This window comes from Erythrolamprus reginae, chromosome 1 (assembly GCF_031021105.1).
Source record: "Erythrolamprus reginae isolate rEryReg1 chromosome 1, rEryReg1.hap1, whole genome shotgun sequence".
NCBI classification, from domain to species: Eukaryota; Metazoa; Chordata; class Lepidosauria; order Squamata; family Dipsadidae; genus Erythrolamprus; species Erythrolamprus reginae.
Genome location: NC_091950.1, coordinates 55,082,035 through 55,100,887, shown reverse-complemented (window position 1 = coordinate 55,100,887; position 18,853 = coordinate 55,082,035).

Sequence of the window (18,853 nt, the reverse complement as noted above, 5' to 3'; positions counted from 1 at the left end):
TACCTCGTCTTACGAACTTAATTGGTTCCAGGAGGAGGTTCATAAAGTGAAAAGTTAATGTGTGCAAGCAAAAAAAAATTCACAAAAACAGCGCTCCACCGGGCACCGCCGCCCAGCTGTCACCTTTTGAAACAGCCAGGTGCTTCTCGGCATTCTTCCGAATGCCAAACCCAGAAGTTCAGCAAAAGTTTGGGTTTCCGCCAAGAAGCGCCACTGCCCGGCTGTCACCTTCCGAAATAGCCGGGGGGCTTCTCAGCGTTCTCCCGAATGCTGAACCTGGAAGTTTGGCAAAAGTTCGGGTTCAGCGTTTGGGTTCAGGAGACCGCCAAGAAGCGCCACCGCCCTGCTGTCACCTTTGCAGAAGAGCCGTGGAGCTGTCGGCCGGTCGGGAGGCTCAAACGGAGGTGGGGAATCCCAATAGGAGCTTTGATGTCACGAAGACGGGTTTGGCGTTTGGGAAAACGTCGAGAAGCCACCCGGCTCTTTTGGAAGGTGACAGCCAGGCGGAAGCGCTTCTCAGCGGCCTCCCGAACACAACGTTTTGCTGAACTTCCGGGTTCAGCGTTCGTGGTGGCGGGTTCGTATGGTGAAAAAAGTTTGTAAGAAGAGGCCAAAAATTTACGAACCCGGGTTCATATCTCGAAAAGTTCGTATGATGAGGGGTTCGTATCACGAGGTACTATTGTACTATGAAAGAGAAAATCATTTCTACACGGAATATAGCAAATTATATTCCTCCTCCCCCCCCATCTCCCCCCCCCCAGCTGCTCATTTTGATTTTGCCAGCAAAATGTTTCACTCAAGATTAATTCGTGGATATTTTATCCATTTTTATCCATTAATTTATGGAGGTTTTATCCCTTTACCCATTTTTCACAAACATTTTAAAATCATGGTCTCCTCTTGTGTATTATAAGACGGTAATCAGTAAAAGTGCATTCTTTCTTGAGCTGAGTTTAACACTAGGTGGCTTCATGGGCATATCTTTGTAATTTTTGGTAACAACACAGAAGTAATTTTGCCCTTGCCACCTGAGGCTACATTACTGCCTTCTTCAGACACTCCTGGTTAACAATTACAAGCTTAAATCTTTTTTTAATAAAACTATGAATTCATTTTAAATAGAAGAGAAAATATACATCCTGTTGGAAACCTCAGTAATAAAAATAAGAAACATTTGTTTTGATAACCGTGAACAGGTGGTGTTTGATGTAATAAACTCTTGCTGCTTTGCATTTTCTAATCCATCTTGACAGCAACTTTAGAATCAAAGCTGTTTATAAAAATGCATCTTGTATACAAAGTTCTATGTTAACAATTTTGATGTAAATTTGTAATGTGGGTAGTTTTATAGTAGGTGGATAGATCATTTATTTATACTAAAACTATTTTGCAAGACTGTGTGTATTCTCTCTTGCTGTTCTTTTGCAATCTGGTGATAATCGTTCACATGTTTATGAAGCTTTGCACAACATGCCACTGTTTTGCAAAACATACCTCCCTGCTTTTCTTAAGCATTTGAAGGCAACAGCCATTCAGACAAGTAGAATAATCCTAAAATTTATACTGTAGGGCGCACCAAAATGAAAATTCTGATACTGGTTTTGTTAGAAACATGGTATTTTATTGGACCAATGTTACATATTTTGTCTTTAATAATTTTTTAGAATGTTCATAAGAAACAAGAGACTGGGTACCAAAACTGCCATTTGAAAATTTTATGAGCATTACACCAAGGTACTATATATTTAATTAAAATGGTATCTCTATGTTCCATCTAATTGGAGCACTGCATTGTCATTATCAAATAAGCCCATCAGGACTTTATCTGCACTGCACTGACTGTTGCACTGCCATTGTCAAGTATAAGCCCAACAACAGAACCAAATCAGTCTCCTTATATCTGCCATTGATTCAAGCCTTATTACTGATCTAGAGGTAAAGCAAATAGGAGGATAGCCATGAATAAATCACAGGTGAAATTGGAGATGAGTGAGATATTACCCTTGTATAGTGGAGAAATTATCTAGGATAAGAAAAGCAGGGGGATGTAACAAAGAATTAAAATTATATCTAAATAAGTCCTGCTATGTATAGTTGACTTGCTAACATAATGTAACAGAAGGGTCAGGCTTCCCAAATTAACTTGGAAGAGGTTTCTAACATTTTATCTGAGGAAAAGATTATTTTATATAGTTCCTGATTGTGTAGAGTAGAGTTTCCCTTGGCATCTTTAAGGCATGTGGACTTCAACTCCCAGAATTCCCCAGCCAACATGACTGGCTGAGAGATTCGGGAAGTTGAACTCCATGTTCCTTTAAGTTCCCATTGTTGAAAAACCCTGGTATAAGAGAATTCTCTTGTCTTTAAGCAAGACACTTTATTTTAAACCTGTCTTACTCAAAGATTGAGAATTGAATGGTCAAAACTGAAAATAATGAAGGTCAACAATTACTTTTTGTCCCAAACATGTCTTAGCTCAGGTAAACTGTATGCTTGCATGACACTAGGAAAAAGATATGAGAAGTTGCAGAATCAAGTAAAGATGAAGTATACATATTGATAATTAAAATAATAAATAAATAATTTATCACCTTAATTAGCATTTAGCAATAGCATTTACACTTACATACGGCTTCTTAGTGCTTTTACAGCCTTCTCCAGGGCTGTAAAGATTATGATAAACTCGTAATCTTTGTTGCAATATTTTATATATTCTTGCTTTAAACACTTTCTTATACTATTTGGTTCTTTTGGAAACACCATCAATTGTACATTTTATCTTATATAAATTGGTCTATTGATACTTTTATTCCTGTAAAATAGTCTTGGTAGATGGGGGTTCTGAATGGGGGAGAAAAATCCAAATGTTTTCTTTCTACTTGGGTTTTGCAAAACAACTTGTATATTTATGACTGAGTTAAGCAAATGGTACTACAATGTTCCTTCTTTATAGCCTTCACTATTGATGTAATTATTGTTATTGACTGGGTAGGTTGCAGATGCCATTGTTAAATAAATAACTTGTGCTTTAAAAGAACCTGATATTAAAGTAAAATTTGTAAATGTTAATACTTTCCATTAATCATGGAAAGGGTTGGATATTGGTACAGTGGTACCTCTACTTAAGAACGCCTCTACTTAAGAACTTTTCTACATAAGAAGCGGGTGTTCAAGAATTTTTTTGCCTCTTCTTAAGAACCATTTTCTACTTAAGAAGCCAAGCCTGGAAAAATTTCCTAGGAAATTTGAGAGCGGCATGAAGGCCTGGCCAGTTTCCTGCCATTCCCCCTTTAATCCCGGCCATCTCGGGCATTTCTGGGCTGCCAGAGGAGCCTTTCGGTGTATGGAAGGTGCGTGCTCCTCCTTGCCACCTCAGAGTCCCTCTTTTTTTTTTAAGCCTTAAAGTTTTGGATTTTTTTTTATTCCTCTCACCTCACCTTCTTCCTTCGGCAGCGACTGTCCTCCTCCTCTTCTTCCTCCTCCTCCCACCCAAATTCTGAGCTTTTATTTCTTTCCTAATGGGTTTGCATTACAGTGTTCCCTCAATTTCCACAGGGGATGCGTTCCGAGACCGCCCGCGAAAGTCGAATTTCCGCAAGTAGAGATGCGGAAGTAAATACACCATTTTTGGCTATGGACAGTATCACAAGCCATCCCTTAACACTTTAAACCCCTAAATTACAATTTCCCATTCCCTTAACAATCATTTACTCACCATTCTTACTGGTACTCACCATTTGAATAAGACACTTAGTGATCCTGATATTTATAAACATAATTATTTATTAACAATTTTTTTTTTTTGTTATTTATTTGCAAAAGTTATTAGTTTGGCGATGACATATGACGTCATTGGGTGGGAAAAACCGTGGTATAGGAAAAAACCCGCGAAGTATTTTTTTAATTAATATTTTTTGAAAAACCGTGGTATAGGCTATTCGCGAAGTTCGAACCCACAAAAATCGAGGGAACACTGTATTTGCTTTTACATTGATTCCTATGGGAAATATTGCTTCTACTTACAAACTTTTCTACTTAAGAACCTGGTCACGGAACGAATTAAGTTCTTAAGTAGAGGTACCACTGTACTAGAACACTGCATAGAAACATAGAAGACTGACAGCAGAAAAAGACCTCATGGTCCATCTAGTCTGCCCTTATACTCTTTCTTGTATTTTATCTTAGGATGGATATATGTTTATCCCAGGCATGTTTCAATTCAGTGACTGTGGATTTACCGACCACATCTGCTGGAAGTTTGTTCCAACCATCTACTACTATTTCAGTAAAAAAAATATTTTCTCCCGTTGCTTTTGATCTTTCCCCCAGCTAACCTCAGATTGTGTCCCCTTGTCCTTGGGTTCACTTTCCTATTAAAAACACTTCCCTCCTGAACCTTATTTAACCCTTTAACCTATTTAAATGTTTTGATCATGTCCCCCCTTTATAGAAGAGCTGTGAGTGTGTGTGTTTGTGTACATACACTTTATATAGTAGATAATGTATATTTTTGTGTACCTGTGTGAAATATACATGTCCACATATGGCATATATATACATAGAATTACAGAGTATATTTTGGATGTTCAGTCATAGTAAATAGAGAAGGAAATTGTATCTCTTAGAGGCCAGGCACCCTAACCCAAACCCTTGACGCGAGTGACATCAAGTTGGCCACCTTTAAGCCAGTCACATGATCTTTAAGCCGCCTGTGGTCACATGATAGTCAAGCCACTCCCACCTGGTCACGTGGCCAGCCAGCCACACCCACAGCATGGCCGTTAAAATTTTGGCAGCCCATCCCTGCCCTCCATCCGCAGGGCAAAGGGGCCGTTACCATCATGATCCTCTTCAGGTCTTCGGAGACCCGGCCAGCGCAGAACATGTCCCTGTCTGTGAAGTACTGAGTGGCCACATCCCCGATGGGCAGCTTGGAGAGGATGACTTTGGCCCCAGATTTGTGCAGCTTGTCCAGCTTGTCGTACAGGATGTTCCACTCGGCGTCCACAATGGCCTGGTAATCCGCCACATTCTGCATGGGTAGGTTCCTCCCAGTTCGGACCAGATTGCCTGGACTGTTAATGACTGCTGGTGACGTGACACTGGCATCACAGACCAAGTTCGGGTGATGCTGGTCCGGGGGCGCTACCATCTTTTTTTTTAAAAAAAAAATCAGCGTAATTTTATGTCTTTGGATGGCTTCTCTTCTTTCCCTGCTTCAAAAAGAGCCGTCCCACCCACCCCCAGGCTAATACTCACATTACTTCTTTACCCAAAGCACTGCTGATCAGTTCCTCAGCTGTGTTTCAGGCTGAATCCCTGGAGCATGCGCAGAAGTGAAATTTCACATGACATGCACTCATGTGTGCCTGTAGCTAACACACACACATGCAGCATCACAATGCAAACCGGTGGCGAAGGTAAGTGGAACCCACCTCTGGAATACTGCCACTGTTTTCACATCCCAATGTGGGTACATGATTGACAAATGACTGTCTGATCTTAGTTTGAAATGCAATGAGTAGGTGCAGAAGCAAAATCTCACTCAGACATATGCATGCACACCAGAGATGCAGAGATTTTATTTTTTTTATATTATTATTATTATTTATTATTATTATTATTATTATCCCATCTCCAATCAGCTACAAACTGTGCATCAAAGAGAGAGGGAAGTTCTAGTTAGTTTCATCTCTAATCACTTTTGTCTGAGCTGCTACTTTTAGGACTTGGAGCCATGAAAAAGAATCAGACAAGGATCGCCCCAGTAGGGAAATAGACCCTCAGCCATTATTGCAGCTGATAAAAATAAATCAACATAGCTCACAAATGTTGCTGCTTTGGGAACACTGAGCTTTGTAGAAGATTTCAGATCAGCACGGAATTTTATGAAAGCCCTCTAAATTTTAAACACAACCAAGCTCCTATCTTGAAGCCTGAATAATTAGTAACAAAAATAATTTTTGCCTGCAAAGAAAAAAGAAATTCTTATAAAAGATTTAATGTTACAATGAGATAAAGAATTGCCTGTTCTCAAGAGAAGTCCAGGTTTCTTTCAAGATAAAAAACAAATGTGCTTTGACATTTCTCCAAAACATGGAGGGCAGGGTGTCAAGTATTAAAATGGGTTTAAGTTAAAATAATGCAATTCTGTCTTTCCATTTCTGTAACATTGCAAATCCCAATCACAACTTTCAGGAGTTCTAAAGCTCCCATTTGGGGTTATTGTGGGGGAAATTATGTGCCTTTGTTATAGTGATTTATAAAATGCAAACTGACTGGGAAAAGACCCAAATATAAAAGCTACTTTGAAAATATGCAGCAAAAGGGCAAAAAGTCTTCAGAATAACATTGGAACTAGCCAGAATCTATAATTCCCCCCACCAATCATTTTTCAACAGAATAATAGTTTAGTTCAAGGTTGAGCTTATTGTCTAAGCCCAGATAGCTTAAGCCAGGGGTTTCAAACTCAATTCCATTCAGGGCCGCATCAGGGTTGTGTTTAACCTCGGGGGTGGGGGGAATGTGGGGGGGGTGGTCGGGGGCATGGCCAGTTCAACTTCACTCTTCAAGGCTCCATTTTTGACCATGACCGCCTGGGCTCCATTTTTGCTGGCAGAGGGCTGCAGGAAGTCATCGTGGCTTAAAATGAAGCCTGGGTGGACCTCTCAAGCTTTGCTTTCACTGGCAGAGATACCACGGACTGGTCCTCTGTTGTTTCCAGGTAAGGTCCGCAGGGCAGATCTAAGTTCCTTGAGGGCTGGATCTGTCCCTGGGGCCTCGAGTTACTCACCCCTGGCTTAAATCATGCAATGTGCTAAGTCAAAGTACATTATGGTTTGGCAAGTGTCTTTGAAGGAGGTTTTTTCTCATGAATCCCTTCTCTCCCATACAAACAGAAAAATACATCTCATATTGTTCCAGATCCAGATAAGAATTTATTTAACTGATTAATTCCCACATCAAAGATGGATCTTCCATGCTATGAATCTGTTGAAAGAGATTTGGTGCTAGCCAGATTTTTCACACAAGTACATATAAATGTAGCGCACTTAATATTATGCAGATCTTTGAAAGAGAAGAAGTAATGAAAGATAAGAGGAAATAATGAATTTAACTAAATCAGCTTTATGCAATGTCATTCATTCTACCTCTTCATAACTTGATATCCTTTCAAACTCTTCTATAACCAAGTCCACATTCTACTTCATGTGTTGCCTTTTGTTATTTAAACTTCTCACTGTTACCTTTTTCAGGATCTCATTAATCTCATTCTATATAACTGTCTCAATCTATCTCTTCTTATCCCAAAATCAAGAAAGACGAAAGGTGATTCTTCTTTATTCCACACCTATAAACAAAGTCTTGTCAAACTGTAGCACTCTTATCTAAATCAAGCATTTATTCTGTGAACTATTAGGAAAGGGTCTAGTCTTCAGCCTCTTTCACACAAACTGTCTGAACTGAGTTGCCTTACTCCTCTGGAATGTACTCCTTTATGCCTGGGAATCCAGCCCATTACCTTCAATTACATTTGACCCCTTCATTCTTCTTCATGTATTTCTTTTGCAGCTTCACCTTAAATCAGTTTCTATGACCATTGTATTTATTTCACATTCATTCACCATCTGTTCATTCTTACAACCCAATCTTTCTTTGTTTTACTATCCACAATCCTTAAATTGTATCCCACTTACATCCAGCCATAGGTTCTATATCCTATATCATGTCCATACACAGAAAAATAATATCCATTGGTGGGGGGAAATATTGGCTTCTTCCAACTTCAAGCTTCACCAAAACATTTTGGAAAAATCCAAGTGTTTGTAAGAGGGGAAAAAATGAATGAGAATTTTCGTCATCTGAGCGGAAATTTCTTGCACAATCTTGTATAGAATGTTGCATGTGGACAGATGGAATTTCAATAAAAGCTTTCCCCAAAATGATGACAGAATCCTCAGTAATCCCTTGTTATTCGTAACATCTAGTACTACAAGAAATATGACAAATACGGAAATGTCATGATTCTTGATGCAAGTCATGACTTTTGTGATCAATTTTCAAAATTCCTTTTCTGTTCCAGCACTGAGCCCCCCAGGAATCAAGTGCAGACCACCAGGTTTAAATAATAAAGGATTTACTATGTACAAGGAATATTTACAGTTAAGTCTCTTCAAAATGAAACTAAAGTCTTAACGGCTTTGCCGAAATGATTAGAGAGTCTTATCTGGTAGCTAGAATCCCAGAATTACCCAGCTGGAATAATATGCAGAAGCAGAGACGTTCAAGGAGTTAGCTTGAAGTCCAGAGCTCTTTAGAAAGTCAAGAATGTGTCATTTTAAAACACAAGCCGAAATAACTGGAAACTAGATGCTAGAATAAAACCAGCATGTTACACTGTCTTAAATACCCTGAGGGTGTGGCCTATTAGTCAGCAGTGCTAGTCAATCTCCTCCTATAGAGCCAGTCACACCTTTTAGCTGCCCTTCGCGCCCTAACATCAAGCAAAGGCTCCTCTTCTCCTGAGTCACTCATCTCAGGAAGTGCAAAAGGCCCTGGTTGTTCTCCAGCCTCTGACATTACATCTTCATCACTGTCAGTCCCAAGTGCCAGGAACACAGGACGCCTGTACCCCACCTCCACTGTCTCTGCATCCTCTGAGTCCATGACTAATTGTGCAGGATGTGAGTGAACCACAACAATTCCATAAAGCAATTTGTCTGAAAATTAAAAGCTAATCCTATGAAGTGTTCATTCAAACTCAACCCTGACAAGATGGAGCAGCTGTGGGTTCTGCCTCCCAAGGATAATTCCATGTATCCGTTGGAGAGGGTCCGCAACTTGGGCGTCCTCCTCGATCCACAGCTAACATTAGAACATCATATTTCAGCTGTGGCGAGAAGGGCATTTGCCCAGGTTCGCCTGGTGCACCAGTTGCGGCCCTATTTGGACAGGGAGTCTAAATGGGGCTACCTCTGAAGAGTGTTCGGAAATTTCACATCATGCAGAATGTGGGCATGCGAGCTATCATGGACCTCCGTACGTACGCCCATGTTTCATCAACACTCCTCAGCTTGCACTGGCTGCTGATCCGTTTCCGGTCACAATTCAAAGTGTTGGTAATGACCTATAAAGCCCTACATGGCATCAGACCAGAATACTTATGGGACCACCTTCTGCCGCATGAATCCCAGTGGCCAATTAGGTCCCACAGATTTGGCCTCCGGGTCCTGTCGACTAAACAATGTCATCTGGTGGGACCTAGGGGAAGAGCCTTCTCTGTGGCGGCCCCAGCCCTCTGGAATCAACTCCCCTTGGAGATTCAAATTGCCCCCACCCTCCCCGTCTTCCGCAATATGTTAAAGACTCACCTATGTCACTCGGCATGGGAGGTTTAACTCCCCCCTCTCTTCTGACTATAGCACTTGAGAATGGTATGACTATGTAGTATTGATTGTTTTTAATATTAAGGGGTTTGAATTCTACTTTTATTAATTGGGTTTGTATCATTGTTTACTGTACTTGTTGTTGTGAGCCGCCCCGAGTCTTTGGAGAGGGGCCGCATGCAAATATAATAATAATAATAATAATAATAATAATAATAATAATAATAATAATAATAATAATAGTAGTAGTAGTAGTAGTAGTAGTTTATATAGTCGTCCATTTCACAGTTGTGCAGATGGTTACTTTACCCAGATTTCTGTTCATAAGCAACCAGCAAAAAACTTCAGAAGGAAAGGATTTAGGGGTAGTGATTTCTGACAGTCTCAAAATGGGTGAACAGTGTGGTCGGGCGGTAGGAAAGGCAAGTAGGATGCTTGGCTGCATAGCTAGGGGTATAACAAGCAGGAAGAGGGAGATTGTGATCCCCTTATATAGAGCGCTGGTGAGACCACATTTGGAGTACTGTGTTCAGTTCTGGAGACCTCATCTACAAAAAGATATTGACAAAATTGAACGGGTCCAAAGACGGGCTACAAGAATGATGGAAGGTCTTAAGTATAAAACGTATCAGGAAAGACTGAATGAACTCAATCTGTATAGTCTGGAAGACAGAAGGAAAAGGGGGGACATGATCGAAACATTTAAATATGTTAAAGGGTTAAATAGGGTTCAGGAGGGAAGTGTTTTTAACAGGAAAGTGAACACAAGAACAAGGGGACACAATCTGAAGTTAGTTGGGGGAAAGATCAAAGGCAACATGAGAAAATATTATTTTACTGAAAGAGTAGTAGATCCTTGGAACAAACTTCCAGCAGACGTGGTTGGGAAATCCACAGTAACTGAATTTAAACATGCCTGGGATAAACATATATCCATCCTAAGATAAAATACAGGAAATAGTAAAAGGGCAGACTAGATGGACCAAGAGGTCTTTTTCTGCCGTCAGTCTTCTATGTTTCTATGTTACTCAGAAGTAACTCCTTGTGCCATTTGTGGTTCCTCGGGCCTGACAAATGTGGAGCTTCCAAGCGTTTTTCAAGGACAGTGCCATGTGAGGCACCAATTCAGAAATCCAAGCTGGTGCTCATTGCAGTTGGTGAACACATGCAGTGAAGTGAAAGAGTCGGTTTAATTATGAATGAAAGGGCTAAAAACTATGTCAGAAGGAATACACTGGCATCACCTAGGTACTTTTGGATGCGCAAGGAAGTAGGAAGCTTCTGTTGATAATAGCTGCATGTTACGCTCCGTTTAACAGTGATTAGGCAGAACCAGATATTTTGGAGGAAAGAGAGTGCAACGTTCTGAACTAAGTGGTTCGAGAAAAAGATTTGTTCTGCTTGGCAGCATGAAGAAATAGATATGAATGAGATGAATGAACAGAAACCAATTGGGCTACTTAGAGACCCAAGAATGAATTGGAACAGTCAGTGACTAGTAATTATCTATTCAGAAAGAGATTTGTTACACGGCTTTTTAAAAAAATTATTCATAAAGAAATGAATACATATCAAAATATTTTGATTCAATTATTTAAGAAGCAAGGTTGAGAGAATTAGTGAAGTTTTCTGACTGTCCAAAGAAATTATATAAACATTTCTTAAGGCAGATCAAGAAATAATGAGGTTAAATTTTGAGGATATATATTTCTTTGAACATAAGAAAAAAAATCTACATACAGAGTTTTTAACAGTAGAATAGACTGCCTTCAATGGTAATAATATCTTCTTTGCTAGAGAAGGCTAAATGAAGTTTGGATAGATACCTACAAAGGAAGCCATTGTAGTGAAGTCCTGCATTGGGGTGGGAGGTGAACTAGATGATCTGCATGGTGTTTAAATGTGGCATGTCTCTATGTGTTTGCATATTTCCACATTTTGCAAATGTTTACAAATTTCCACATTTTGCAAATGATGACACATTTAAAAAGGTTTATACAAGTACAAATGGTTTACACATTTATATATTTTACAAATGCATTTACATATTTACACATATGCAAAAAAAGACAAAAAAGCTAAGAAGGAAATAAAAAAGAGCAAAACACATCCTTACCAGGAGCCTACATCTAAATAAGCAGGGATTAACTCCAGACAAATAATCAAGTAGAAAATACCCTAATCAAGAAACTACCTTCACTAACACTAGCAAGGCAAGCTACAAATAGGGAGTATATTCACTAGCATTGATGATATTGTCTAGTTACATAACAAAACACCTGCAAGCAAGCAAGCTCAGAGAGCACCAAGAACTCCGCAGTTCAACCATGAGCTACATATATCTTCTGCTTGATCCAGGGGTGAAATGCTACCAGTTCTGCCCAGTTCAGGTATACCAGTAGCAGAGGCCACCGGTGGCTCGGAGAACTAGTAATGGTGTCAGCACAAGGCTCCACCCATCTGCCTGGACATCACCATTTTCTTTTATATGAGCCTTGCTGGCCCAGTGGTTACAGTGCAGATCGAATCTCACTAGGCTGAAGGTTGACTCAGTCTTCCATCCTTCCAAGGTTGGTAAAATGAGGACCCAGATTGTTGGAGGCAATATGCTCACTCTCTCTATAAACTGCTTAGAGAGGATTGTAAAGCACTGTGAAGCGGTATAGAAGTCTAAATGCTATTGCTATTTTTTAACCCTCTGCATATGCACAACGCATTTTGCACGTGTGCAGAGGGTGAAAAAGTGCCTGTGACGGGGGCATGTGAGCAAAGCACACCCTTCCGAACCAGTAGGGAAGGTAAGTATATTTCACCACCAGCTTGATCCCTTCACATTCTTTGTCAGTAAGAAAAAAAAGCTTGCCTTTGCAGAAGAAGTTATTTGGGACCTCTTCAGCCAAGTAGACAAACATTGCATATTCCCAACTTCTGTCTTCTGTGCAATAAAGTTTTTCCCCCCTTCTCTTTCCCATTTCCAACAGCATAAATTTAGTCCGCAGTGTTTTCAGTGCCAGGTTAGAATCAGCCCATGTCACATTGACAAGATTAAAATGTCTTTTGGGTTGTTGTTTTTTTAAAGCCTCCAGCAAAGTGAACAGAACATGGAAACTGTGCTAATGACATTGCAGCCTGATATATCATCTTATCCGTGTGGGAAAACTTCAGCCTTCTTCCCAGGTTGTTATAGCAACAGGTACTATTTGAGCAAAAATTCTAGGGTTATTATGATGAGCAGCCTCACTGCCTCAGTGTCCTACTTTGCTGGTGTCGTTGCTCTATTCCACTTAGGGCGAGTTTGCAGTTCTAACAATTGACTTCAGGACATGATTCTGACAACATAAAGAGGGAATGGCAGCAGGAGAGAGGAGGGAAAGAGTGAGAGAACCATTGGTTGTTATTCAGGAATATCTATATTTTCTGCATTTTCACTTATTTAAGATTCAGGATCAAGTAGGGTTACTTTCTGTGGATAAAGGGTAAATATTGATTGTTTTATACTGGGTTTTTAAATTTTGTTTCAATGTTCTAATTGCATTTGTACTATTTTTATTATTGTCTGTATTTCATTCTGTAAGCCACCCTGAATCCACGAGAATCTGATAGATAGATAGATAGATAGATAGATAGATAGATAGATAGATAGATAGATAGATAGACAGACAGACAGACAGACAGACAGACAGACAGATTTTAAAAATTGGGGATGCATACAAATGAGGTTTTTAAAAAGGAAATAATAAAAATAAAGTGACCTGTCTTAATATATTATGTGTTAAACACACACAAACACAGAGAGAGAGAGAGAATGAGAAAGAGAGAGAGAATGAGAGAGGGAGAATGAGAGAGGGGGGATGTTTTAAAGTATAGTTTACCTTTTTCCCTCAGCACACGTTTTTCCATGGGCGTGATCAAGGATGTTGTTAGAATATATTTTAATCTGAAGGATTTAAATTAAACAAAACTATTAATACAGTACGTTCCCTTTAAAAAACATTAAAGGGAAGTCAGAAGAAACAAGGTTACAAAGATGAGACAAGGTTATAAGATACAGTAATACAAAATTGCCAGACTAAACACTTTCAGCCAGCCTTGTTAGAACTGATTAATTCAAGAACAGAATAAACAAACAGAGGGAATCCCTTAGAATATTGATTTGCTTAGGCACACAGGGATGAAGCCTCACACAACATAAAGAAGAAAAATCTACAGATCTAGTGAATTTAATTAAAAACCACAGTAGAGCTGTACGTCTACCAGAATAAACAATGCAAGGGACAAGTTTTCACACATTTTCTTTATAAAAATCCACAATCTTAACATGCCACTTTCATAAACTTCTTTTCAAAAGTTGGATTTCAGTTTTTGAGAGTGCAGCATAGAAACTGGAAGTTTTTAAGGAGAGATTGGATAACCATTTGTCTGAAATGGTAAGGTTGGACTAGAAGACTCCAAGGTCCCTTCCAACTATTGTATTCTATTCCTATTCCTATTCTATTCTACGTTTTGCTGGTGACCAATTATTACTTGTTACTTTAGGGAGAGTTTGCCACCATTTTGTTTGTTCCCACAAGTACTTACCAGTACTTTAATAGTGATTTTATTTCAGCCACTTACTTCTATCACCTCCTTCTGCTTTGCCCCACAACTTTCCTGTTTATCCAACTGACAAATCATATTAAAAGGGTTGGAAAGAACCTTGGAGGTATTCTAGTCTAACCCCCTATTCAAACTGAAAACCTTATATCATTTCAGACAAATGGTTGTCATAGAAACATAGAAGATTGATGGCAGAAAAAGACCTCATGGTCCATCTAGTCTGCCCATTCTCTTCTAAAAATCTACAGTGTTGGAACACCCACAACTTCTGGATTCAAGTCTTTCCACTGATTAATTGTTCTCACTGTTATGATTTTTTTCCTTAGTTCTATATTGGATCTCTCCTTAACAGGCTTCTACCCATCCATTAATCAATGTTGTCTTGTTGATTAGTGTTGTGGTTGGCTCTGGGCCAGCTCTTGTGGGGTGGATGTGGGTGAATCCTCCCAAGGTCACAGGCCAGTTTCAAAGTGTCTGAAGCAGATAGTGGAAGTGAACTGGGATCCTCAGAGGGAGTAAGGGCAGACAGCCCATTAGGTAGTTGCCCCCTGAGTGATTCATCATCGTTATCATCACTGGATTCGGAAGAAGATACATTCACTGATGTATGCAGGTGCAGGGCGATGTCTAGGAAAGAGCAACTGCGTAAATACTACAGGAAATAAGGTAGATCACTGGTGTAATTAGACTAATTGGGGCTGCTGTTAAATAGTCAGCATTTTGGCCTCTGGGTGTGGAAGTTTATCCATTTGGTAAAGAAGGACGTGTGTTTGTATCAGGATTCTACAAGGACTCTCTTTGAACTGTTTCCAGGACTTTTGAACTAAATCATAGTCAAGTTTGTGACTTTGTGAATTCTTGAAGGAGAGTGGCTGTGATATCTTCACAGCTGCTTGTTATCTGCTTTGTGTTTGTTTATTGTTTTTCACAGCACTTAAGGCGGTTGCTTTGAAGGTGAGCATTTTGCCTGACTAAAAGTGTATGTGGTGCCTCTTTTACTTTCAATAAAAAACAGCGTTATTGACTTACAACTGTGTGTGTCTGAATTCCTACCTTTGAACTTAATTGAGGGCTCATGCGGAGAAGCCCCGCAGAACAATTAGTTTCTATCCATTGTTTCCTGTCCTGCCCTCAGATGCTTTGGAGAATAGTTGACCCCTCCTTCTTTATGGCAGCCCCTTAGATATTAGAATACTGCTGTCATCTAATCCCAGTCCTCCTTTTCACTAAATTAGATATACCCATTCCTGCAACCATTCTTCAGAAAGTGAAACAGGAGCAAATACCCCCAATCCTGAATTGCTAAACACACTTATTCTCAGTTCAGTCCACACTTCTTCTCTGCAAACTTGCAACCTCTCATCCAGGTTCTCTTTATATATAGATATAGATTTAACATTTTTTCAGAAGAGCCCCAGATCTGTATTCAAAAACCACCCAAGTGACATGTCAAGATTTAGAACAATTGCAGAATTATGATGTCTTACTTAGGCTAAAGCGAAATGATTGATATTCATGTCAAATTGATATTCATGGCAAAACTGTATTCTGCACATAACCCTGTTACACAAAAGTTAATTGTAGAAATGCAAGAAACTTGGAAATTATAGACAGACAGACAGACAGACAGACAGACAGATAGACAGACTGGCCACAGCTTAATATACAAGTCATGTGAGAGAACTGTGGCAGTAGTGCAGGAGATAAGTTACAAAAGCCTGACTATAAGCAGTCCTGACTTGAGACACCACCAACACTTTGCTGAAATGCCTTAGAGTTAGAGTTAACATTTTCTAATTTGCTCTCTTACACTTCAATATGCTATCCACGTTCTGTAACTTCCTCAGGGCAGCATGTGGTGTTGTTCTACAGCAACATTCAAAGTAATTTGTTCACTTTACTGAAAAAGGAAAGTGTCTTTAGTATTATTATTGTGCCATCATCACTATGCTTTGATCCCACGCAATGAAATTTAATACCTAAGGAAATTCTAGTCTCTTGTTATCTAGACTTCAATATTTTTGCTATCTAGACTTGCTATCTAGACTTCAATATGTTTTTAAATGATTCTCTCCCCCCCTCCCTCCCCTCATCTATCTCTATCTCTCAATGTGAGAATTTTCAGATAACAAAATATGTTTGTTATTTTTCAGATAATAAAATATGTTGCTCAGATTTAAGCAGTTGTGGGTAAGAAGCAGATTTCCTAAACAGAACTGTCTAGAGCAGTGGTTCTCAATCTGTGGGTTGTGACCCCTTTGGGGATCAAATGACCCATTCACAGGAGTTGCCTAAGAGCATCACAAAACACATTTTACCGATAGTCTTAAAAACCAAGACACCGCTCCTCTATCCATCTCCAGGTGGGTCCACCCACATACAAATAGACTATAAGGCACAGCCACACAGTGCAGGAGGAAGCGAACTGGCAGCAAAGTAAGTTAGAACCCACCCCTGAGTTTCCTAATGATTTATTGGGTACTAGGAAGGTTGAGAACCACTGTAAATCTAGAGGCATTTGTATGCATTTTAAAAAAATTTAAAATGGAAATGTTTGAGGCAAAGAAGGAAGGTATGAGATTTAAAAGGAAAAAAACAAAAACACAAATTGTGTATGCAATTCATGTGGACCAGAGTCCAGATAAGGGAATTCTTTCATCACTAAAATATCAGACTAAATTATTCATTTTTCTTCTGAAGCAGGGTTTATTCTATGCACACAACTGAAAATGAAGAATAAGGTCTTGGTGGAAAAGACTGTATAATCATTATTGATTATATTTTTCTGAGGGCAGAAAGTGGTAGATAGGGTTAGTTTTTCTGCTGAAGGCAGAATCTGATTTCTTTTAGGATGAGAACATTCATTGCTTTGGTTACTACCAGATGAACACTTGAATGGGAATCTTGAGGATCCTATAATAGCCAAGCCAAATGAGCTGTTATTATGCACACTTAGTAAATGGGTGGTTCCTACATTCTACATGCTTTTGTAAGTGGTCTGTTCATTGCCCTGGATCAGCCTTAAACAGTCAAAGAGCCATTTGGACCTATTTACCACAGAAAGGAAAACACCGGGAGCCACAAAAACTTTTTGGCATCTAAAATGAAGATAATACTGACTACATATATTTTTTACCTTTATGCTATGTATGTTGCATTTGTGTGTAGCATTTAGGTAACCAATGAACAAAAATAAATTTTTGTTTCTGCATGCAACAAAAACATTTTGAACTCTGAAAAAAAAATGGGTCGAAAAGCTCAGTAAATCATGTGCCGGTGGATGTCGCACATTGGCGGTTGTGACGCAATTGACAGAGAGTTGCAACAGAGGGATGAAAGAGCCATATGCAGCTCCAGAGCTGCAGGTTGCAGATACCTGCCTTGGATGGAAAATTCCCTTTTGTTTGAATTTTTATTTTGATGTGTGTTGGATCAGGAAGCTCTTCACACAGTCACTCATGCCGTTGTCACCTCGCAGTTAGATTATTGCAACCCGCTCTATATGGTGTTTAGAGACTATAGTTGGTCCAGAATGCAGCTGCATGAGTTGTTGTGGGTGCACCTAGGTACACCCACATTACACCAATCCTCCGCGAACTGGACTGGCTCCTGATTGGTCTCTGGATGCAATTCCTTTTACAAGGAAATCTCACTTTAACTATGACCATTTAGTATAGATATTAAATATAACAGAAAAACATCAATCTGGACATCACCATGAAATAACAGAGAGATATATCCACTGCATCCAAACAATCCAGACAGGGCAAATACATTTAGATTAACTTTATCTTAATTTTCTGACATCACATTATTATAATTGTGTAACGCCATTAAGCAAATGATGTAAATTGGTACAAATGATGGACTTTTATTTAGAAAACATTTGGGAATAACAAATGTTCCTTTTGTACAAATAAGCCATTTAAGTATGTTACTTTTATTGATTGCTTTAGCCTCTGTTTATTCCTCCAACAACTTCAGACAGAAAAAGGAAATAATTATTGGCCTTCTCAGTAATAGATTCAATGAAAAGGTAATGGAAGATGGATATGCTGAGGGCCAGCAGACAAGTCATTAACCACCCTTTCATTTAACTTTAATTATTCCTGGAAATTCCTGGTGAAGACTTCTGCTGCTTGTTTCTTAGTCATGTCAATTCTGTAGACTCAAAAGTAGCCACTTATTTTATAGCACTCAAGAACTTTTTGTTGGGTATTGCTAACATCTCTAATTCTGTTTTGTTCACTATAGAAGACATTTTCTCTCCCTGGTTCCTTTGTCTCCCTGTCCCTCTTTTGTTTTCTGTCACTTTCCTGGTTTAAACTAATTTTTCCAGGCACTAGTCAAATTCCCTCAAGTAGATCTTAGCAACGACCAACAAAACATTATACCAACTAATCTGAAAATAAAAATCTCAGTTTAATTGTTTCTTTCTATCAAGTTCTCCAACTACAAGGCTTTCTCTGCAAATCTGTTACCCCCATTCTAGCACAGTTTTTTTCTAAAAGTATCAATGTTGAGTGTTTCTGGGATTGTTTGGAATCCAAAGATGTTTGGGTTAGTATTTAGTAATAGTTAATATTTATTTGTTTGTTAGTTTTTTATATCAATTTATATGGCTGCCCATCTTGCTAAATATGACTTTGGTCATGTTGGTCATGCAGCCATCACATATAGGCTCAATTCTTCTCCTGAAATCTGAATAGTGTTGTTGCAGTGGAAGGTGAAGTAGTCATTAATAGGAAGGACATTTTGGTATATGATTTTGTGAACTATGGTTAGATCAATTCGGAGGTGACCTAGTTGCCAATTGTCTAATTTCAGTATTTCAGGTCTGGTAGAGTAAGGCATTTTGTTGCAGGAGG